At 36.5% G+C, this 26,057-nt stretch overlaps 1 long non-coding RNA gene across 1 annotated transcript in view; it reads left to right on the top strand.

Annotated features, from left to right (window-relative positions):
* Positions 1 to 5,206: 5,206 nt before the first annotated feature.
* LOC129736311 (uncharacterized) overlaps positions 5,207 to 26,057 on the top strand; it is a 41,490-nt gene continuing 20,639 nt past the window's right edge. The window contains exon 1 of the long non-coding RNA XR_008732684.1: positions 5,207 to 5,328. This is a non-coding gene — a long non-coding RNA (uncharacterized LOC129736311). The remainder of the gene's footprint in view (positions 5,329 to 26,057) is intronic.

Raw genomic sequence — 26,057 nt, forward strand, 5'->3', positions numbered from 1 at the left:
AATAACACAGTTTATTATCGGAGTTAAAGAAAATATCAGAAAACACATCTGGGGAAGCGTCCAGAACTGCAGAACACAAATAACAATATAGCCCTGAATTTCCTACTGCTGGGATGAGCATTTCTGTTCAAATAAAGGACTTAATCAAAGCTACTGTTGCACCCACTGGCTATTTTCAATGGACTGTTTTCAAAGATAAGAGTCTGGGGGTAAATAAACTGTGAGCGTTTTTGCAGGTAATCATAAAAGCTGTAGCTGTGATTATGAACCAAAAAAAAAGGATGACAGCAGCAGTTATTGTTACAGTAACTTTAATCTCTGGGAGAAAGTTCTATTAGGGAGCTTTTGCCTTAAATAGGAGTCACCCTTGCTTAAAAGAAAGATGAAAATTATGTGCTATTTTATTCCTTACACTGAAGTATCTATATACTCTATGGAAGAAGGAATCATGTTGCTGATAGACTACTAGATATTTAGAAAGGTTAGTCTTTCCTGAGAGGAAGGCTTTGGATGGGACTCAAGAAATCAGGGGTTTGAGGAGTTGTCACTGGAGTGCAAGATGCCAGGTTCATAGAGTTTTGAACACGTAAGAAAGTTGGAAATCAGGCCTAGGAGGAGTTCTAAACAAAATGTTCAGGTCAAAAAGTTCATACGGTTCTAGTAAGTCTTGAGTAAATACCCGAAGTGAACTCACTCTCTGGTAAATAAGAAAATTGAGAGCATACAATATTACTTATTTCAGGGTATACCTGAAAGTATGAAATTTAGAGCAAATGCATCTTTTAAACATCAAATATCTGGCATCAATTTAATATCCAGTACCAGTAACAATCTCTGAATCATTATGTTCCCTGTAAGACTATTCAGAGTCAACTGACTAGTGACATGTTTTGTGGGGCACTTACAAATAGTTTTTGTGCCCCAAAATGCTTTCCATGACAGTGTCATTTAATCTTCTGTGTAGTTTTTCAGGATGGTAATTTTGTCCTATTATAAACTGACAGTAAAAAGATCCTTTCATGATTATTTTTACAATGTTATTTAAAAAGGGAATGAAAACATGCAAGACTAATATCACAATTGTGTAAGATGTCACTATGTACAGGATAAGAGAGAAAATAAATGATAGGGGTTTAATTTTTACAGAGAAAAGTGTTGCTGTTGAATTTGAATAATAAAACCAATGATCTAGAATACGGGTTATTTACTATGATACCATAAAAATAAAAAGGAAAACCATGCCTTTGGCAGATTGCTGTTTAAAAGTAAAGACAAACTTGCCTACTACTAAAGCATCAGAACAGTATTCTGCTAGTTGTTGTTTTCTCCAGAGAAGTCTTAAACAACAAAGTGGTTCAAAATGGGTCTGAAGTAATGCTGCAGCAGCTCATGGATCATCCCAAAACAAACTTACACAAATCTACTGTGTTTGTTAAGCAGACACATACATCTCAGCGTGATTGTAACAGCTGAAACAAGGCATTGAGGGAATGTTGATGCCCTGAAGACTAGTGAGAGATCCCTAAATGTTGACATAATGACTAAAATAACCCAAATTATTGTGAATGTTGCCTTTGGTCTTTGGGAAAAATTGCCTGAAGTTTCATAAGTTAACCATTTATTTTAAAATAAAATGAATAAATATACATTCCTAGAAAAAAAATAACCTCTCTGAAATGTGTTATTTTTGTCTCAAATGCAATTAACACCTATAGACACCTGAAATTCCTATATAGTAAAAATGATATAATTAATGTGTGTAACAACAAACATTTGAGACAGTATTTCTTCCCTGACTTTACAAGTATCTTTGCAAGTATTCTTTTTTATTTTGTAACAAGTAACTAAAATACAATTAAGCCCACCAAGGATACTCTTCTCAAAATATCTATTGCTCTGAAGGCAGTGAGGTTACAAAAGCTACTAGCAGCTGTGATAAATCCCCTTTATCAAAAATCTTCCACCACCGCTAATATGAGTAAAAGAAACTGCCCTTACAGGAAGGTGGTGCTTCCCTAGTGATTAGGAGCTTCCCTGACACATCATGGTTGGAAGAAAAATAAAAGATGGCTAGAACTTAATTCTGAGACTTAAAAAGCAGCCGGTGTTAACAGCAATTGAAGATAAAGATCTAGAGTTAGCTATTCATTTCAAAACCCGTGAAGCATGGTTTGTGTACATTCTTAGTGTTCACTTTCTCATAAAGCAAAATCTATCTCTTCCTTTGAAATAGTTCTGTTTTGGTTTATTCTATTTTAATGTTTATACCAAGCTTTTATTTTTTTTTTTTCCTCTACAAATTGTTCATTGATGATTAACATGTATCATGCTGACATTTTACCTTTATCTAGGGTCCATTTTTCTAAAATAAAGTGGGTGCACTACATTGGGAATGTTGTTTTACAGTTTGGTTTATCTTTCTTTTAAAATATTTAGTGTTATGTAGACAAAGACAGAGGCAGATGTGTGAAAGATGCAGTGTTTTACATTTAGCCATCTCCAGTCAAGACTTGTAAGACCTCGGTTTGTGGACACCATTGTTACAGCCATTTTAGATCAGTTTGTTCAGGCATTAGCTGGGCACAAAGAGACTGCAGGCAGAATACAGGTAACCATTTTTATCAGTTTTGAAATTATTTTTTTTAATTTAATTTAATTAATTGATCAATTAGTTTGGCCAATGCATGTTAAAAACACATATTATTTAGCAAACTATGAGGTTAAGAACTGGTGTGCCCACACTCTAGTACAGCACCTGGAGAGCCTTCCCCAGCCAGGCAGGTGTTGGTGAGGAGGGAAGGGTCAGTAGTCACAGCTCCCAGGAGCCATCATCAGGAGAGAAGAACTGTCACCTTCCTTCAACTCCATCAACAGTGACAGCCCTGGCAGTTCCTGACTGACCTTGGCTAGAACCCAGCCAGCCTCCAGCTACCCTTCCTGCATTATTTTTTTAAAGATTTTATCTTTTCATGTCGATGTTTTCTCTCTTGAATCCTTGGCCTAATAACGATCACAGCTCAGCAGTCCTATCTGTCTAATTTTGACCTTACTTATCTCTGTGCAGACGATCTCACAGATCTGTTTCAGCAGTCTGAATCAAGATTAAAGAACTGAGACTTATCAAATCTGGATTCCTGTACAAGGGCAGCTAAACTGTTTGGGAGAGAAATTATAATAGGGGCCACAGAAAGAGGGTTACAGTGTTTGTCTTTGGACATTACAGCTTAAGAAGGGTGTGAATAAATTGGAAAGAAACAAGCAAAGGACAAGAATGATCAGGAGTATATGATCTGCAAGAAAAGTAAGGAAGGGAAGGGGGTGAGAGGGAAAAGACTAGAGAAGATAAATAAGAGTTATCCCAGGAGACTTCTAATATGAAGACATATCTATAAAATGGAGACAGTGGTGTGAGAAGAATTAATGGGCTGAAATAACAGATAAGGGAATTTCAATAGATTTATAGAAAATCTTCCTACTGCTACAAATAATTAAGCATTTCCCTGGGGAGAATACAATCTGTAGTCCATAAAACATCTCAAAACATGGTATCTGTGGTGTTCAACTAATAGTCAGTGATAGCCTCCTGTCTTCAGAATTTATTCCGTTAACTAGGAATAGTTCCTAAGGAAAAATCTGCCTTTTAAAAGATGTTGGTTATGTGCTTCTTGTAAAGATGTCCATTGCGTTAGAAGAACCAAGCTGTCAATCATTAACTTGGAACTTCTGGGGGTCTTTTAGATATCTTGGATAAAAGCCACAATGTGTCATGAACAGAAATTTACCATAACTAGTAGAGAAAGCACAGACCAGCTTTGATATGTTTTTGATAGTCTGTAGTTCTGTATTTACTTAGAGTTTCCTGAACTGTCCAGGCTTCTTGCCAAGGTATATCAGATTCTGTAACCTAGCCAAGAGATTGAGGAAAACGTGAATAACCAAGGGCGGCTTATCATGTGCTGGAATCTTCTAGCCAGCTATAAATGCAAAGAAATACTTTTTTACTGATGCTACTGCACAAACTTACTGTCAGTAAAGAAGTTAGGAGTGCACATAAACTTTGATCAGAAAATTTGCGTTACTTTTTGAACACTGGAAACTACAGTTGGGCTGCAAATTCCTCAAATTATATACCTGTGGAGAACAACTTGGGGATACTGGCAGATGAAAAATGAGACATGAGCCAGCAATGTGTGCTCGCAGCCCAGGAAACCAATCGTATCCTGGGTCACATTAAAAGAAATGTGGTGAGCAGGTCAAAAGAGGTGATTTTCCCCCTCTACTCTGCCCTTGTAAGACCCTACCTGGAGCACCACATTGAGTTCTGGGGTCTTCAGTACAAGAAAGACATGGATCTGTTAGAGTGGGTCCAGAGTAGGGCCATGAAAGTTATCAGAGGGCTGGAACACCTCTCCTATGAAAACAGGCTGAAAAAGTTGAGGTTGTTCAGCCTGGATAAGAGGAAGACTCTGGGGAGACCATATTACAGCCTCCCAGTACTTAAAGGGGGCTTGACAGGACAAGGGACAACAGTTTAAAACTGAAAGAGGGGATATTTAGATTGGCCATAAGGAAGACATATTTTTACAGTGAGGGCAGTGAGGCACTGCAATAGGCTTCCCAAAGAAGCTGGGGGTGCCCCATCCCTGGAAGTGTTCAAGGTCAGCTTGAAATGGGCTTTGAGCAACTTGATCTAGTGAAAGATGCCCCCTGTCAATAGCATAAGGGTTGGGCCGGAGGGTTTGTAAAGGTCCATTCCAACCCAAAACATTCTATATTCCTGTGGTTCTATGACTTTTACTGTTGCTGAAGGCACAAGAGTCTTTTTCTTTCTGCTTCTGTTGTGTGGTTCTCCTCCAGGAGGGCTTCTTCCATAAGACACATTTTTGATGTTCAGTGTCCTGCTATATACCCACAATGAAGTTCTGAAAATTACAAGGATGCTTGTCATCCTTTTTTAGAAATTAAATAAACCACATGTGCTGTTGGTACAACTTCAGTTAGCACAGGCATGAGATCAGGTTATGTAGAGGAATGAAGCTGGGTTAATTAGCATTGATAATATACAGCTGTGGGCTGGCTTCAGGGGCGGTGGGTTGGCCGATGTAGATAAGGTGCAGCTGTGGCTGGTTCTGTTTGGTGTTTGAGAGCCAATGAAGAGAGAGCAGCCAAGGAAGAAGCAGAGAGAGGAAAAAGCAAGAGAAGAGAGAGTGTGCCTTGGATGAGATGAGGAGAAGGCAGAAGAGGGACTGTATGAAGAGTATGCTGGTGTGAGATGGTTAAAGATCTTGTCACAGCTTGATAGTCTGGAGAGTGCTGTGATAAAGGCAGGTGTGTCAATCATGGAAAGCATAACTTCAATATTATATTTCATAAACTTATTTGCTGATCTTACTATAAAATTTCAAACACTGCTGCTTAAATCATGATTTTATTTTTGCAGAATTTCTGTGTTCTAATATAAGCATTACAGTAGCATTAGAAATACATTCAAACACAAAACAGCCCTTTCAGACTTAAATTACAATCAAGGAGCAGTTTTGAGTGTTATTTTCATGCGACAGACTTAACTAACACTTAGCAAATTAGACAGCTAACTTCTACGCCAAAATACAGGACTAATATCAAATTTCTTTACCTTCAGACAGAAGTTAAAGTTGAAAGCAAAATAATAGCTGATATATTAAAGTTTAAATCAAAAATACTCTTTAATTAGTTGAGTATTCAAAAAAGAGTTAATTCAAAGAATAATCCTATCTCCTACTTACATATTCTTGACAGCTGAGTTTGTCTTCCTCACAATAACAATTGTCTGATGAGTATTACTGGAAGAAAAAGGAATAAGAAGCCTTATTTGCTTAGAAAGATACAGAGTAATTTTCAGTTTCAGTAACAATGTTTTTTTCTTAGTGACTTGAACATATTGTAAGTTAAAACTTTTAACTGTTACAGGAAAAAGCAGAACACTGCTGTTTAAAATGGCATCTTGCATTTTTATGTTCTTATACAAAGAAATCAAATAATTTTAGAAAATTTAAATGTAAGTCTTTCAAGCTATATCAGTTCAAATGCATACCATTGCCAAAGATATACCAAACCAATGTAATAAAAAATACGTTTTAAGTAATATATGTTTGATATTAATACACGTATACTTGTATATATGCATCTTTCCAATTATCCTGTATAGGTTTGAATGTATAGCACAAGATGATTCTTAATGTCCTCGTATTTCTTTTGTTTTGTCATAAAATTTGACCTCATTATTAATATTATTAATTTCAATATCAAGTTATATCTACACATGCAAATAAATATACATAACTTATGTGGCTTTTATGCTGTCATGTCCAAGCTATCTCAGTTATTTCAAGGTAGTGTAACATGAAGGCACACTGAAGCAGACTACATTGATTTTGAAGCATCATAGCATTTAGTTCCTTTTTTTTTATTTTTTTCTTTTAAAAATTGACTTACTCTCTTGTATATATTGGCTTAGAGCTAGGGCTGGCAAGATTTACATCATAATGCATGGTAGCTGAAGCATTCATCTGTAAGGTTAGAAAGTTTTATTCAGATTTGGCATATGCATTTGAATCAGTCCTTATCTGTAGTTGTAACTTCTGAGCCCTTTATAAACTGTTTTCAGGTTTTCATTACAACAATTCTAATTTGTATAGGTATTCTGATAAATATGAAAGAGTGAGACAGTCTGAATGACTGAAATTAATAAGGATAGAGTACCTAAGTCAGTTTGACACTGGTTTGCTACTAAATAAGCTGTGAAGAGTTTTCAAAACTTCTCTAAACTATAAGAAACTCTGGCCAGTAATCTATTGCATAAAAGAAGACCACCCATTATGTTCCCTCTGATAGTGTTGTGAGTTATGGTGGAATTAGTTAACATATTTGAAACAAATTCACAAAATATTCCAGAATTATTAGAATCATGTTATTGGCAAATAGTTATTTAAAATAAATTTGCTTTTATATATTTTCACAGCTCTAGCTACAAAATATCTTCATATTTACATAAACTAAACCTTTCTAGAATCCTGATCAAGCTTTGTTCATGGCTATCACTATATGGTAGAGAGTCCAGATATGTATATATTACATGTTACACATTCTACCTAGAAAAATAAATATTTTTTTATTTAAATTTGGGGTAGTAGTCACATTTGACAAGGGTTTATAATACAAGTATTTTTTCTTTTTTATTTTTTTCTTTTATTTAGGCTAAATACTTTCAATTGTTGAAATCTATCTTTTTTTGCAGTATGACAATTTTGGTGATTTTTCCTTTCATTTATATCTATGCCAGACCATTCATTTCTGAATTAAGAACAATAATTTGACAGTAGGATGAAACTTGAGGTCATATAAGATTGTTACTTTTCAGCTGTTAATATTTGCTATCAGAATGTGAATTATATAAATTGTGTAATATTCATGGTGTGATTAATATGAGCTATAAAAAACTATCAGTAGCTATTTTATGTAGAGCAAAGGTGACCAGCTTTTCAAGACTCCAAACCATATCCCAAAACCCTGAAGGCCACTAAATACATTCCCCATGCTTCGTACAGTATGGACAAACTCTCAAAACACTTGCTTTTAAAGAAATATGAGAGTTTCTTCCAACCCTTGTTTTCTTTAAGAAGTAGATCAGGCAGGCATCCCAATTCAGAAACTTCTGTGGATGCTGGCTTTGCCAGTCTCTCATACTTTGCCTTCTGACCCCAGTCAAGCACAGCCAAGAGGTCAGCTGTGGTCCCAGGTCTGGTCACAGGGCTTTTGCTAATATACGAGTACACCAAACTCTTTATGAGCTACGTGTAGCTTAAGAGCTGCATATCAGCCAGCTTCGCCCTACAGCGCAATGTAATACACTGAAACAATTGCTTCCTCAGGTGGAGAGAAAATAGGCACATTCCTACATACATATGCATGTAGCAGCTGAGATGACACAGTAGACAGAGTGAGAGAATACCTAAAATATGTGGTTCAAATGACCTGTGAATCCACCTTCAAATTATTATTCAATACTAAATTTGATAGTATTGATAGTATTTGGACAAATACTAGGACTTGTCCAAATTAGTTTTAAAAGTTGCAGGACAGACAGTTCCTTGAATTGAACCCAGTATTGGTCTTCTAAGTTTTTTTCTGTGTGCATATCGGTGGGTCATGCTGAGAAAACATTCTTTGTACAAGAAAGTATTTGCCTAATATGGTTAATGTTAATTTAACTAATGATTTTCAATGTTACTGTGTTTAAATTAGGCAGAAGGAATAGTCTGAGAAGTATAAAGAAGATCTGTTCAGGCTGATTTTACTAACTCTTACTCTCATTTTGAGTATGCTGCTTAAGAGAAATACTTTAATAATATCTTTATATGATTATTCATAAAAAATGTAATTATATTCATTGTCTTCAAGCCCTACATTTTCCTGTCCCATTACAGTAGGTCATGGTCATTATGCTTCTCCTCCCTTAAGCCACTATGTTGCCATAAGCAAAATGAGTAGGAAATTTATCTGACAAATGCATGGTGAAATTTCTGCCTACCCAATACTTTTCAAATCAGAAGTAAAAGCAGCCTTGAGAGATAAATCTACAGAATTTCAAGCAGCCATACAGAAATTGCTGAAATAATCCCCTGCATTGCCCAAAGCAAGATGTAAATTAAGAAGCAATACACTATGAGTCTAATGGAGCATGTACTTTTCATGCTTCCATTCATCTCATGTAAACAGCTCGTACACTGCATCTCACAGGAATAATTACAAAATAGTAGAATATGTGAAATTATAAATATTAAGACAGAAGAGAAAAAAGACAATATTTTATTTTAATAAGACTTTTATTCTTTAAAAAAGCTGATAATTGCTACCTTGTTTTCTAATTATCAACTTACACAGGTAGAAAGTCAAAAGAATGAAAAAGGCTTTGGGCAAAATCAGCAGGGGAGATATGCATTCTGTCTGTTGAAAATAGATGTTAGCAGGCTGGTTGGCATGGTAGCAGCATTCTGTGCTTCCATACGGGACATAAATATTTGAAAAGACCTTAGAACTTTCAGTCTTCAAAATCCCAAGGACAGAGTGTGTTACAGAGATGTTGCTTGTTCCTTTCTGTGGAAGAAAAGATAAATTAAGAGATATACCCATACCCAAGATATGTTAAAATAGTCACCAAGGAAATTTTCAAATTCTTCATCAAAAGATCACCTCAACTGCTGTGGTCTGATCTCTTCAGTAATCACATGCATGAAGTAACAAGTGCCAAGAAGTGCCAAGAACTTGCTTTATTGCTTCTGCAAATCTGTACACCTCTATAAGGTCATTCTCCACAATACCACCATTACTTTCATATCTAATACTTGGCACTTCCATTTAACAAATAGAAGAATAGAAGAATAAATTAAAACTAATAAATAATTGACATTAGGGATATTAAGGACAGCACCTGCAAGCACATATTCACATGAGCAGATGAAAGATGATGGTTAACTGAATAACAAGTTTGGCTTTTCAACTTAATCATGACATGAGCTTCTTAATGTAAAGGGTGCAGTATCATAGGGATAAATTCTCGGGATAAAATACACAAGGGGTAGTTCAGAGAGCATTGTGGTTTTACTTTAGGATTTTGTAATATTTTCTAAAAGCTGATGCCTACCAATTCAGAAAATGACCCAGCTAAGCAAAGCCCTGGGCAACCTTGTCTGATCCCATAATTGACTCCGTTTTGAGTAGGAGAGTGATCTAGAGACCTCTGAGGTTTCTCCCAACTTGAATTGTTCTATGATCCTGTCCTGTAGTCTTACTTACAGGTAAGATTACCTTTTCTGCATTCATTTGTTTGGCTGTTGCTGAAATGGTTAGCAATTTTACAGTTTGATCCAGTATCAGACTGGCTATAATTAAAGAACATTTTTTTCTAGCAGCAGAGCAGGACTCCCAGAGAGGTTATGCCACCTCCATCCTTGGAGGTTTCCAAAACCATCTGGACAAAGCTCTGAGCAACCTGACCTGAAGCTGTACTGGACCTTGCTTTGAGCAGGAGGTTGGTTTGGTGACATCCTGAGGTCCCTTCCAACCTGAATTAATACATACTTTTATAAGTAGTGTATAAATAGTCCACTGATCAATTCTTGGATTTCAGACTGACCTGTAAAAAATAGCCTGTAAAAAATGGCCTTATTTTTTCCAAATTATTGTGAATGTCACGTTTTGTAAGACACCAGTGTTATGTAAAAGCTGTTCCACTCACCAAATATTCTACTGGGTCTACTGCACTGTTGTAATCAGTAATGCAGGACTGAGAGCCTTCTGTCTGAGATATTCAATTTCTTCTACTCTGTGATCTAATGAATGACAACAAGAAGTGTCATCACATAAACTGTGCAGTAAGCAGTGAAGGAGTCCTAAAGCAGACACACTTTTCCTTTCTCTTCAGTGGGTTCTGTCTTTATTTTATTTTTTGGCCATGCAATTAAATTTAACTCCTGTTAAGAAGCCAAAATAAAAATATTGTCATAAGACAAATACAGGAATATTTCCTGAGGAAAGAAAACTATTAAATTTAGTTCTAACCTCATTAGATTTCAGATTATGGAGAATATAATTGTAATTATAACAGTAGGAGATCAATGTGCCTAGGTAATTCTATGGAACTTAATGACTTTAGAACCTGAGTATTTGTTTTCAACCTTTTATTTGTGGGTATGAATGTAAAATACGCTGATTAGTTTAAAGGAACTTCTTTATCTTTTTAATTGTACATTTCTGTGTGACAGTGTATATGGTCATACACCTCATTTATATGGACAGATATGCTGCAATGGAGAGACGGGACACTGTTTGATGCAAACAAATGTCCACCTATTGTACAGAAACACGAGTTTATATATACTTTCAGAAGTCGCGGGTTTTAAACAGATTGGTTCTTTTGAGCTAAGCATTGCATACTAGGCAATCCCCGATTGGTGGTTAACTACCAGCAATCAACAGCAAGGTGTTACCTTTCCTTGGTGCCATCCTTGGCACCATCTGTCCCGCACTCCCCTATGCCCTGTCAACATGACTCACCATGTTAATTGTTGTCTAGACAAGCTGGAGCACATTCCCCTCAGCCAACTGATTGTCATGCATGGTCCTAGTTTCCAGCCTGCTCCTGCACAGAGATATATATATATATATGTCCATATAAATTAGAAGAAATTTGGTAACATTCTATGAATAAAATATTGTGTTTTGCACTTAGTTCTGAAAGCAGAGTTACAAAAGATTTTAGCCACTCAGTTTAGTAAGTACCTCTTATTGATTAGCCATATGGCTATTCAAAAAAGTAAAACACTATTGGCTGAAAAAAATAACTATGCCAGTTTTTTCTCTTAAAAAAGCAGAGGAGAAATTCTAAGCTAATCGCTCAGGAATTTAACATTTTCACCAAAGATGTAGAAGGCATAAGGGGCTCAAGTAAGCTGTAGCTATAATTCAGCCTGTTGGTCATGTAAAATGCTACCCAGTCATAATGTGAAACTCAATATACACCTCAATTTTTGACAGTGACATTCCTCTGTAATTTCCCATTCTGTTTTTATGCATATGCACATATCCTGATCTTGATAAAGTTTAAGAACTCATGAAACATGTAACAGCTAAGTATAATAAGAATAGAAATATCAGTGATTTCTCCAATTAAGTTTCCATAGTTAGATATTCTGTGAATGTACATACAACTACAGGAACAGACCGCTCACAAAATGCATCAGCTGTTCCCTTTCTGGAGCACACCTGGAAGAAAAAAAAGAAAAAGTCACATATACTTACCTAAGATATGTTCTCACTTACACATACTGACCGATACAAAAATCAGTAAGGAGAAGGTTCAACCTCACAGCCCAAGCCTCTCAACTCAATACCTGGGCTGTAGGCTGTACTGAGGTTAAGAATACTCTTCCCTCTTCTTTTTTAAGCTGTTTCACTGTGTAGAAAAGAATTAAAAATTTATAGGATCAGAAAGAGAGCAAACATAACAATGACTCAGTAGCCTACTGGTTCAAAATCTCACTTGAGAAAAGAGACCCAGATTCTGTTCTGTGTTCCAAAGACTATACATTTTACATAAGATAGACATTGGATAACATGCATAAGTAGCTCATGGAGCAACCTAGACCTTTCCAGTCCCAAAAGAATATCTTAACCAGCTGACATGAGAACCATGCTAACTATAGGGTCTTTCAGTGCTCTCTATGAATATTGCATAGCGACAGGTAAGCATCTCACTCACTATATCTGAAGCTATAGCCTCATATTTAAAAAGATCTCCTGGGATGTTTACTTGATACCATCCAGTGAAAATAAAAAAAAAACCAATTTCTAATTAGTAGGGTAACTAGGCTATGACAAGTGCTATATAACCATCACCTACCTTTAATGTGAAACTTTGGAAAAGAAAATCTCCTGTCCCTTTAAGATATTTGTACTCTACTCACTTGAAGAAGGTTCAGCCACTTCCAGCTGAAAATTCTAGCCTTCTTAATATCCTAATAATATGTTAAAGTTTAATAATATTCACAATTTAGATTAAAAAAATCTGAAATAATTATTTTGCAATCTATTCTTTATTATTTTCATGCTGAATATTATATTTGGGTTAACTATTTGTCAGATTCTAGGTCCCATTGACTAGATACATTACTATGTGACACAGTGCGTTCATTCTCTTCATGAGGCTTTTGGCGTTACATGTCTGTGACTGATCAATAAACCCCTAAAATGGAAGAAGGCTCAGAGGACATGGGCAGCAGCAACGTGCCCGTGAAAGTCAGAGTTATGCAGGATGTGGCTGACCACAGCTGTTGCAAAGAAGCTGACTTTATCTCATCACAAAGAGGACCAGAGGGTGGTCTTTGTTTTAGATGAAAAGCTATCAACAGCTGAGGGATCAGCTGGTGGTATAAATGTTTCTCCCCAGTTTGCCAGAAGAGCTTGAATGTCTCCCTGAGTTAGCCACACCAGCATGGGGGTAGTCAATATGTGGCTCAGCTCAACATAGGGTATAAAACTAGAAAACTGTCCAAAGAATTTAAAACACAGCAGCAAGTCTGAGCTGGCTTCAACCCATGTTTTACTTCCCACCAATTAGGGACACCCAGCATCCTGACAGTGAGAATGTTACAGGCCCCAACAATGGTGATCACATTGGTATTGTGATTCAACTGTGTATTGAAAATGCTTTATTTTGCTAAGTTTAACTTAAATTTGTATTGAGTTATGCAAATATGATATGTATTTTGTAACACTTTGCTAAATCAGAAACACCATGTAACATCAACTATTTCCAGATAAGTAAAACTGATACCAAATACTAGACCTTGCACAAGTAGAATATCTAAAAAACTTGGTCAGAGTATTGGACTCTGACGATTTCCTGCAAAAACTTCAAAAATCCATTCTTATTCCCATTAAATATTTCCTTATGACATCAATAAATGTAATCTCTTACAAATATACCACTATGTCAAGATATTTTTTATTCATATACATTTTATTTTTGCTGAATATCCTGAAAATTTAATTACTTATTTACTTGAGCTTCTATGTGTACCACAAGATTATTTTTCGCAGATTTTTATATGATTTTTTATATATTTTTGTTTGGTTGGTTAGTTGGTTTCTTGATTAAATATATACATCATACATTTTCTCCAGATGTCTACAAACATAATGAGGTCAGAAGCTGTTTAAGGAGAACTTTTGTACTATTACTACCACTTTTAACTCCATTTTCTAATTCTGCATTCTAGGTCCATGGAATGGGAAAAAACCTACTACTACCTTGCCTAGCTTCAGGAATGTTAACCGAAACTGTTTCTTTTCACATCAATAGTATTATTTCCTCACTGCATATTTCTTTATTAAAAGTACTGAGCGGGAACCACAGAATCATTTAGGTTGGAAAAGACCTCTGAGATCATCAAGTCCAACCATTAACCCAGGACTGCCAAGTCCACCACTAAACTATGTCTCTAAATACCACATCTACATGGTTTTTAAATACCTCCAGAGATGGTGATTCCACCACCTCCCTGGGCAGCCTGCTCCAATGATTGACCACCCTCTCAGTGAAGATTTTTTTTTCTAATATCAAGCATAAACCTCCCCTCAAGGCATAACTTGAGGCTGTTTCCTCTTGTCCTGTCACTTGTTATCTAGGAGAGGGGACCTATCCCCACCTACCTACAACCTCCTTTCAGGTAGTTGTAGAGAGCAATAAGGTCCCTCCTGAGCCTCCTCCAGATTAAACAACCCCAGTTCCGTCAGCCAGTCCTTGTAAGACTTCTACTCCAGACATTTCACCAGCATTGTTGCCCTTCTCTTGACATGCTCCAGCACTTCAATGCCTTTCTTGTAGTGAGGGGCCCAAAACTGAACACAGGATTCGAGGTGCAGCCTCACCAGTGCTGAGTACAGGGGCACAATTATTTCCTTTGTCCTGCTGGCCACACTTGATCTTGATATAATCCAAGATGCTGTTGGCCTTCTTGGCCACCTGGGCACACTGCTGGCTCATGTTCAGCCAGCCGTCAGCCAGCATCTCCAGGTACTTTTCCAGCAGGCACCTTTCCCAACACTTTTCTCCAAGCCTGTAGCATTCCATGGCATGGTTGTGACCCAGGTGCAGGACCTGGCACCACTTCTTATTGAATCTCATACAAATGACCCATTAATCCAGCCTGTCCAGATCGCTCTGCAGAGCCTTCCTACTCTCAAGCAGATCAACACTCCTGCCCAGTTTGATGTCATCTGCAAACTTACTGAGAGTGCGCTCAGTACCCTCGTCCAAATTGTTGATAAAGATATTGAACAGAACTGGCCCCAGTACTGAGCCCTGGGGAACACCACTCATGACTGGTTGCCAGCTGGAAGTAACTTCATTTACTACCACTCTTTGGGTTCAGCCACCCAGCCAGATTTTTACCCGGCATGGAGTATACACATCCAAGCCATAAGCAGCCAGTTTCTCCAGAAGGATGCTGGTGGAGACAGCATCAAACACTTTCCTAAAGTCCAGGTAGACAACCACCACAGCCTTTCCCTCATCCACCAGGTGGGTCATGTTGTAGAAGGAGATCAGGTTAGTCAAGCAGGACCTGCCTTTCATAAACCTATGTTGACTGGACCTGATTCCCTGGTTGTCTTGCACATGCCATGTGGCACTCAAGATGATCTGCTCCATAACCTTTCCCGGCACTGAGGTCAGGCTGACAGGTCTGTACTTTCCCAAATCCTCTTTCCTGCCCTTCTTGTAGATGAGCATCACATTAACTAACCTCCAGAGTCTTCTGGGACATCTCCAGTTAGCCAGGACTGTTGATAAATGGTGGAGACCAGCTTGGCAAGCTCTTCTGCCAGCTCCCTCAGTACCCTTGGGTGGATCCCATCCAGCCCCACAGAAGTGTACATGTCAAAGTGGAGCACCGTAGTCCTCCTGGCCTGTGGGGACTTCATTCTGCTCCTGTACCTCTCTTCCAGCTCATGGGGCTGAGTACCCAAGCTGATCTGACTATTTAAAGACTGAGGCAAGGGAAGCATTAAGTACCTGAGCCTTTTCTGTGTCCTTTGTGGTAATGTTCCCAGCCACATCCAATAATGGATGAAGATTCTCCTTGGTCCTCCTTTTGTTTCTAATGCAGTTTTAAAAAGTATTTTATTTATCTTTTATGGCAGTGGCCAGTCTGAGTTCCAGCTGGGCTTTCACCTCTTTAATCTTTTCCCTGCACAACCTCGTGACATCTGTATAGTCCTCCTGAGTTGCCTGCCCCTTCTTCCAAAGGTGGTAAACTCCCTTTTTTTCTCTGAGTTCCAGCCAAAGCTCTCTGTTCAGCCAGGCTGGTCTTCTCCCCTGCTGGCTTACCTTTTGGCATATGGGAATGGCCAGCTCCTACACCTTTAAGACTATTTTCTTCAATAATCTCCAACCTTCCTTGGCCCTCCAGAACTATCTCCCAAGGGAAGGTGCAATATCAAATGCCACAGTGCTAGATTTGCCTCTTTATCCTCCACACTGTAATACACAATTTTGCCTCTTTATCCTCCACACTGTAATACACAATTTTGCTAATGAAACTGAACATCCTCATGACAGCACAAGCTGATAGAGCAAGTATCTGCAGGACTGTATCTGTAACTACCACTGAGAAATGGTTTGGGTCCCAATGCACATAAGCCCTTCTCTCTCCTTATGGTACTTTCTCATTCTTCTGATTCATAAACATATCTCCCATGTCTCCTAACATTTAATGTTTTCTTGATTCTTCCTTTTTTCATATCAGCTCTTGTCAAATCTCAGGGAATTTCCCTGGATACTCCTATTTCTGCCAACCCTGTACCACTGGGTGAAAACCAAATAGGTGAATTCAGAGTCTGAGACATTCCCAGTGAAACACTCAACTACTAGAATGCGGCATAGTACAGGAAAATTCTCCAAAACCTCTAAATCTGTAAAATTAGGTCTTTTGCTGAGGTCACTGCCTGTGAAATTCTGTGTTATTGTGGATGTGGAATTGAACTTGTGATAGTGTGAGAAGGATGACCATTTTATTGGAGCAGTCAGTAACAGCATAACATTCAGTACAGCGTGAGGCATGATTGTCTTACCCTTGTTCACAGTGACTTGTAGGCAAGTAATTTTGTTGAGCCAGAGCCAACTATTCAGTGTGAAGAAAGAAAAAATCGGGACTGCATCTCACTATCAGCATCACAGCTGTTCTCACTTCATGTCCTACTTGATAGCTGGGCTACTGAGAAAAGCAAATACTTCTTTGTCTTATTTCTGCACTAAGTAAATGTCATAGCAACTCATTAGCACTGACACAGTTCTTGTTTCTGAATATCAACTACTTTAACTCTTTCTTTTACACCACCTGTTTTTCCATGATTTAAGCCATAGAAAGCAATGTCCTTTGTTTAAGACTACATGCAATTACAGCATTTGACTTTTCCAAAATAATAAAAAGATAAAAATAACTCATTTTATTCTTATTGTACAGTTCTGTTGGCTACTGTGCTTTTTGTGCATTGCTTAGAACATGACTCTTCTACTCTCAGTAGTTAGTCTTAACCTGCTTCTAAATAAAAAAAAAATAATAATAATAAAAAAAATTACCTCTGCACAGGACTGGGCAAATTATATTTGAGTTAAATGAAAACAGTGTCAATATTTCTGTGGACTTATGGAACCAATTCTTAAATAACATCATAATTTGACCCTTTGAAATATGTACCAAATGTTTTCCAAAACATATTGAAACCAGCAGTAAAATCCTTCTGTTAACTTTGTTGACTTGGATCAGATTCACACAGTAAAATTGCTTTAGATTTTGTGTTTCATTACTCATATTACTGTCACAGTAAAAATGTTATAGTCTTTATTGACTCAACTCTCAAAAGTATCTGAAAAGTTCTTGGTGCTATTTTAGGATCCAAAACATTTCTGTATATTTATGTTAAAACTCATTAGAAGTTGCTTTTTGTTATCTTCCTTGCCTACATTAATTTGAGTTTCCACAAGCTGAAGTTTGTCAGTGTATAGGTGGATCATCAAGCCCAGGATAGCAGGCACTACTTGTCAAAGCTGTCATGCATGATACCCATCAGAAAATCCTGACACTGTATTGCTTCAGAGGCTAGTAAAGCCTTCACTGATTGCTATGGAATAGTTACATGGAGTATGAAGGTTCTACCTGAATCTCTACACTTTTCTACAAAATTTGTTCCAAAATGAGGGAAGCAGAGATAAATTAGCGTCCACTTTTGATTGCAGAAAACTTGAGTGCATTTCTTTTCATCTACTTTTTTCTTAAACTAATTCAGGAACATACTCCTTCCAATCAAGAAAAGCATGACTGATAAATCATATAATAGGAGCTAGTATAAATGTATTAGCTTCTTTGACCTCAGGAGAGCTGTGACGGAGGAAGCTGTGCACAATGCTATACTATGCTGATAAACACCACACTTTCAAATTATTTGTATCAATATCAGTGCTTACCTTATGTAAGCCTCTTTACAAATAGAAAAAAACAAATGCATGTTGTGTGGGGAATTTCTTTTACTTTCACCTAACCCAATTTAGAGATATTAATATTGCTCCTTGGTTAAAGCTGGGTGCTTATCCCTATCATATAAACATACTTGCCCACTCTTAGCATGTAAGGTAATCTATTTTATAATTGCCTACAGATGCATAAGTTTCTGATTTAGAAGATACACCCTTAGAGTATCCTTTGAGGTCAAACAGCCTTAATCATTATTTTTCTACTTTCTGTCATTTTCTAACTCATTTCTGTCATTGATGCATGTATTAAGGAAAGATAAACTATGAATATGCAGAGATAACTTACTAAACATGGAGCTCAGATCCTTGTCTTGATGCAAAATAATCAAGACTGACATATACTTTATCTGATCAATGGTTAATAATGCACCACTTCACAAGATGACAAAGAAATTACTTTCAGAACTACTCCTCTGGACATGTTTAAGATAAGATTACATTTAGAAGAAAGTACATGATTTACTTTCTCAGGCATACAACTTAGTTGGAAAGACTGTGAAAATTTAATATTCAGAATGCTTTGCTTCATTTAATTTTTAGTATGAAATTATTCAGTTTGTGGGATGCCAACTTCTATGATTGCTATTACACTAAATGTAATGTCCTACCTGTTAACACAATAATGACCTATATCTCAAAGGATAACAGTCTACAGGAATCTGTTACACCCAAAATCTTGTTCTGGCCAAAAAGGCAAAACCCCATATATACAAAGCTAGAAAATTATTGTTAGTCCAGTTAGAGTTTTAATAAACTTATAATCTAATTTATCTGGGTAATACAGAAAAGCCTTATTGATAATGTGGTTAAAACTGACCAGAGGGTGATCTCTGTTTTAGATGAAGGGCCGTATTGGTTGAGTAGATCAGCTGGCTGTGTAAATGGCCTTCCCCGAGTTAATTAAAAAATGTTTGAAAGTCCTCCTGGTGAGCCAGACCAGCATGGGTGAAGTTAATATGTGGCTCAGCCCAACACAGAGTACAAAACCCAAACAACCAATGGAATGAAACTTGAAGACAACAGCAGGCTTGAGCTGGCTTCAGCCCATGTGCTCCTTCCCAGTGACTGGGGTCTCTCAGCATCATGACAATAAGCTTATGTTGTAGTAGTAATAATAATAACAACAACAACAACAATAATAATAATAATAATACAGGAATCATGTTGGTACTGTGACCCAACCATATATTGCAATTGCCATATTGTGCTTGTGTTGTAATTTCAGCTGTATTACTTTGCTAAATGAAAATGCCAGGCAACACCAAATATCTTCAAATAAATTTTATATTAAAACATCAAAACACCCCTGTGTGAAATATCTAAAAGAGTCTTGTCAGAGTGTTGGACTTTGACAGTGCGAAATGTAAATACAAAGTTTAATCTAATTTCTGCAGGTAAGTGTCCATGGCATTTAATGGTTTTGTTTGAATCTCCTCAGTATCATGTGGAAGGTGGCAGAGACTTTCTGTAGGACATGATTATCTGCAGAGATAACCATTGTAGGATGTCCACATTTTTAAAAACTTTAGTGTTACTTTCTAAGGTTTTGAACACCAACAATCAGGGTGAAATCAGGGGCTAGGATTTGGTTTTGATGGTTAAACTAATGAAGAGCTTATGTAATGATGACTGTTGCAATAGCTCAGGGTATTTCACCTGCTTTGAATTACATATAGAGTGAACTGTAACATAACAAGTTTGCAATGTTATGTATCCAGCCATACTTAGGTACTAGTACAGCTTGAGAATCTGCACTGCAGAGGTAACATTCTGGTACGTACCATAAACCACCTTAGAATGATCAAAGATGAAAGGATACTTCTTTGAAAAGTCACGGGTGTTTACTGATGGTGAGTGTCACTGAAATTATGCAGCAACTGTTATAACTAACAAAGCATGAACACATGTTCAATGTTTTTAATAAAAATATGTTGCCCAAGTTCTGCAGTGTAGAAGTTAATAAAATATAAAAATTGGAAAGGTCATTTGCAAAAACAAAACAAAAACAAAAACCAAACAAAAAAAAAACACACAGCAAAAAAACATGGAAGCCACAGTGTGTAGGATTAATCTAATGGCAGATGGAGAGCCACACAGTCTACAGCACGCTTTATGGTACATGCCAGTCAGTACCCACTAAATTTTTTATCCATCTTTTTTTTTTTGGCTTTCCACAAATTTTGCTATCCAACTGGTATGCAACTGTAACATTCATCAGTCCTAAACACATGCATAGTTTTATCCCATGGTAATATTTCTTATATCCTCACACCACTCCATGGAAACCATGCTTGTGTTTGCTTTGATGTACACATGCCACAGAGAAACCATCTTGTCTTCATGGCTTGTCCAGTGCTCTCTCTTCCTTTGACACCTGTTTGCTGTGACTGACAGTTTGTCCCTTTGGACATCCATAAGTTTCAGCCTAACCATACCACAGCTGTCAGATACTGTCACACTGTATGTATCAACATGGCAGCATTCTTTACATCCTGTCACACATAGACATGCTGCTAATGCATGTTTCTATCTTTTACTTGGTGCTTCATTTTACAGTTGTTTTGCACTTCGTCAGACACCACAAAATAGCTTAATTCCTGTACAAATATTAACATTCTCAAGATTTAAGAACAATTCTTCCATAAAGAGGAAAGAAAGAAAAAAATCTAAGGCTGAATGAAATATCTAACAATAATTTTAAAATCCTACAACAGCATATTGTGCGAAAAATAAAATAAAAATAGGAAAATCATGTGCAATTAAATCCATTATGCATATTTAAAATATACTGCTAGAATCCAGCTTTCACTAATAATTGACTCATGTTCACAGAAAACATTTTTTATGAAGAATTATCTATTAATACTAAATGAACTCCTTCTTAAAAGAGACAAAAACCTAGTTGCTCAGTAAAACTTAATTCCAAAGGAAAGTGAACTAAGAAGAAAATGTGTTTATTGATTTTTCTAGCACGTATTTTTTTCCACTAAAATCCATCTACTGGGACTGTGCCTCTATGTGTTTCTATGATTAGAAAATGGCACACTAAACTCCAAAGAGAATGGGGGTTTCCAAAGAACATTTCTTGATACGCAGAAGACCTTTGGAAATTTATAAGCAGAAAATAAGTTTTGCTCCTAAGCTTTTTGCTTTCTCTCAGTTCTACACCCATTGTGCAAGTCTATAAAAAGAGGAGGAAAAAATCCTCTTATGAGAATAATGTTTTAATGCAGGAGCAGGCTGGAAACTAGGACCATGCATGGCAATCAGTTGGCTGAGGGGAATGTGCTCCAGCTTGTCTAGACAACAATTAACATGATGAGTCATGTTGACAGGGCATAGGGGAGTGGGGGACGGATGGTGCCAAGGATGGCACCAAGGAAAGGTAACACCTTGCTGTTGATTGCTGGTAGTTAACCACCAATCAGGGATTGCCTAGTATGCAATGCTTAGCTCAAAAGAACCAATCTGTTTAAAACGCGTGATTTCTGAAAGTATATATACCCGTGTTGCTATACAATTTGCTTGCATCAAGCTGCGTCCCATCTCTCCATCGCAGCATTTTAAAATTTGCAACTAATTCCACTAACTTTTGGTAACATAGCTTAACATGAAAGAGTTGTTCAAGGCTGTGAGTTTTAAGTAGTGGCATCCTGATACTTTGAGTTACTTTCGCAAACAACAGAAAGCATAGATGCTTAAGTCAGCACTATTTGTTGGGCAAAGGAACAGCTTCCCAGGTTGTTTGCTGCATGGTTATAGTCCTATTCTGGAACCTCTAATGCTGCTATGCCTTATGTGAACTGCTAATTTCAGGCTATAACTTCTACTGTGTGCTGGTACCCAGCAGTTACTAGCAACCTTCCCTGTGTGACCTGTGTAGTATTAACGGTGAAGATGATAACATAAAAAAACCAAAACAAAACAAAATAAAAAGGAGATTAATAATGACTTTGGAGCTATTATGTCAGACTGGAGCTATTAGGACCTATTAAGGTCTCATGTGGACACACAGAAGAGGAGGCCTGTGAGACTACTGATTCCTGTGCTGCTAGATTCTAAATGTATACTATGGTAATGAGTGTGTTGTTATGTGCTTCTGTTATTTTTATGAGATTATTTCTGTTTGTTTCTTTGGCTTTTGCTCAAATGGCTAGATTTTTCAAACAATGGCCCCATCAACTATTTGCAGTGTAGTTCCAAATAGCCTGTAGCTATTTGCTGCTGTAGCCAGTAGCGTAGAAATGTAAATCCTTAGCAACACCCACAATAAGTAAATTAACATGCAAACGACCTTAAAACCGCCCTCAGAAATGGATGTCAGATTAAGGATAACATGGAAATTTCACTTTGAATGTTCAGGCTGAGAAGAGCAAGTCTTACTTCCATCCTTTGCTGCTTCACTTTAGCTTAATGTAAATAAAAAACCAGCTTATTCTCTAGCACATTTGATTCTAATGTATACAATACAGAAGCACATTGTCCAGAAAATTACTGAGACATATAGCACCAGGGAGAAATTACTTTCCTTGACTAAGGGATGCAAACTCCAAAGATTTATGTTAGAGAAAGAGGAGATCAGTATCACACCACAAAAGACATCTGACCTTCTTGATGAGGACTATCAGGAAGAATATGTGGGCTGGTCATTTGGTTAGTAATGGAAACTTATCATTCACGGGATAAATTGGAAGCTGGTTTTAATGTACATATTTTTATATGCGAGAGATCTAATCCTTTTCTTCCTATAAACTGTGTTCATCATAATTTTATATTATAATTTCTATACAAGCATATAACTTCCTAACTCAGAGGTTCTTGAAAAATACCCTATTGTGCACATTTTGACCAAACTTTAACTGTACATGTTCTTCTAAAACATGTATTTTTCCTCAGTCCTCCCTTCAACAAAACAGTGATGCAGCTGAACGACGTTCAGAAAAAACTTCTAAATCCTTTTTTTTTTTTTTTTCAGGCAACCTTCTAGAATATTATCAAAGCAATAACAATCTTTTTAAAAGAGAACAAAGCATACATAAATGTACAAGACTTCAAAACCAACCTCATTACTCTTATCTTCCTTTAACACTACAGCTTTGTTTACGCTATGACACCACCACACATATTTTAAAATGCAGAAGTAGGAAGAAGGGCAAACCACAAAGCAGCATTAAAAAAAATGTATACCTACAGAAAAATATGTAGTAGAAAGCTTGAGGAAATGTGCAGTAAAACCTTTTAAGCAGTGTATTTTGTTAGACATGCATAGCAATTATTTTTGCTTTTACAGAAGTAAAATGTGCCATGAGACCAAAAAAAATCAGAGGATAAACAATTAAAAAAAATTAATACATTGTAGCTTTATATGGAAGAAAGCTCACTTTATAGTGTTTGTCATGTTCCACGTGGCATCTTTGGTACTTAAATCTTTAACACATTACCTAAGCAGAAAATAGAAATGAAGGAGTGGGGTAATCACATATTCTCTTTTACATCAGAAATGATGGCTCAAAGACCCTGGTGGTATGGTACCTTTATTCATTACAATGAAATCAAGGAGGAGTGTGAGACTGCTCTAATATCAGGTAAATTAAGGTTTATGGTATGCTATGGCTAGAAAGCAGTTGCAGTCAGAGCAGCTAGTAAAAGAATCTCTTCATCAATTGAGTGGCATTATCTGGAGTTTCTTGATGGATATTCGAAGTAATAAAAAAGAAAAAACAATATAAAAGGACTCTACAGAACCTATAGCCAATGTGTCAATATTGCAAACCAGTGACTATTACCCCTACTGTGAGAGAAAAAGTGGACATAAAGGCAGCTTTCATTTGCCCATAAATTCAGGAATACTTTTTGAACAACAATCATTTAAAAAAGTAATACTGGCTTCCTCTGTTATACACCTTGAGATTTTCTGATAAAAACTGCTGTAATAAGAAGTAATCATTATAATTTTACAACTACAGATAAGAAGAATTACTGGATTTCAAGGTTTTGTAAGGTACAAGAACTCATATGTTATATTCTAAATGATAACTGGAGCTCCAAAGATAGCCTAAGTGTTTTGTCATATACTTGAGAAAAGTTATCATAAATGCCAACTACCCAAGAAGACTGAGTTCAGGGAATGAGTTCTGCAAAGTACTGGTAAGATCTGTTTCTATCACACTTAACAGAGAAGGAGTTCTTCTCCAGAACTGTGGCCCTCTGCTGTTACTGCAATCAGTAATTCATTATAAACATTCCCAAACAGAATTAGCACAGTTCATAGGGTGTCAAGAAGTCAAGATCTTGATCCAGCAAGATCTACCACAGCCAAGACTACTACTGCCGCTACCATTTTTCCTTTTGTTTCATATGTTACTATGCTCAATGATCCTTAAGGTTTTCTCAAAGACTGTTAAGGATTTCTGCAGCCTTGTACCAACAGTTTTTCAGAGTACAGAAATCCTTAAGGCTACCCACGCTCTTACAGTGTTTTAAATACTCAGCTGAGTAAAATGACATGGGAAATATCTTGTAGCCTGCTTAAAATTAGAGCTAGATTATCAAGATTTTTCAGATCAAATATGTGGTGGTTTTTACTATTCTTGAGAACAACTAATTGATTTAGGTGCATTAGTAAACATCAAGACATTTTAGAAGAATGTACATTACTTCAGAGGTTATAAAGTTAATATGAATTCTCTATTTTGCAAGATGTTTCTTTCATTACTTGTAATCTGAAATCTATACATTAGGTATGTACTGCACAAGAAAATAATAAATCATTATTCTTATAAAGTTTAATTACATTTATATTTACACATTAAATATGTTTTAACAGATATTTCTAATATTCTACAATATTTTAATTTTATTATTTTATTCTTCAACTTAAAAAATATAATATATAAATAATATATATTCTACAACTTCAAAAATAAAAAGAAAATATTACTGTAACCAATTTATTTTACATAGTTTATTTGTAATATGTTTGTTGGTTTTCTTTATCCATGCTAGACTGACCATTCTTTCATTCATCCACTAGAAGGCTATTCTCTTAAAAAACACACTGTTAAATCTCTTACAGTTTTCTATTAATTCAGGCCATCAAGCCACCACCACCATGGATTGTAATCCTGTCAGATGTAACAAGCTAAGCAGATTCAGGCTGAATTAATAGTAGAGTTGGAGACCTCCAAGGAACACTTTAGGATTACAGCAAGTTTTTTAGTGCTGCTGGCTCAGTGGGAGACACTCTTCTATGTGAGTTAGTACTGAACTAATGCCCCAGCTGGGGAATTCTAAAAGACACTATAATTAGGATGCTATAGGCAGGAGTGCTCAGAAATAGAGAATGGCAGACTAAATACAGCCAATATGGTTGAAAGCGTCTTAATGTACAAAATAGAAAAAAGCAACTGGAAAAGAAAAAAAAAAAAAAAAAGCAATTCCTGTTGCTAGCAGGAAAAGCAAGGAAAGTACTACTGTACAACGTAAAAAGATCTTACGGTCAGAGAATAAAATATAAAAGCAAAAGAAAGTCTAGTCTGTTTGATGTGATGAGCTCCAGATTATTTTACTGATGCATATAATGAATTTCTAACAATATCAAGGAAAAAGAGCTAGCTAAAAATAGACAGATAAAAATAATTCTTAGTCAGCTATAGCTGACGTGTTGCTTGCATTACATGTTAAAAATGGTTTTCAACAAAGTCAGTCCACCAGGGGCCTTTGCACAAGTGTAAAATAAGGAACATTCTGCTACAAAAATTAGTACACAAGACAACTGTGGATATTTAATAAATGCTGGAGTAAAGAATCTAAATTCAATGGAAAAGCTAGTCTAATATTTCTAAGTACTGGGCAATTAGTAAAAAGTTTGTCTATTTTCATGCATGGTTTCTCCTTCCCAGAGCGAAAAGTTTTGTCTCTCTTCTCA

This window comes from Falco cherrug, chromosome 6, assembly GCF_023634085.1.
Source record: "Falco cherrug isolate bFalChe1 chromosome 6, bFalChe1.pri, whole genome shotgun sequence".
Lineage (NCBI taxonomy): Eukaryota > Metazoa > Chordata > Aves > Falconiformes > Falconidae > Falco > Falco cherrug.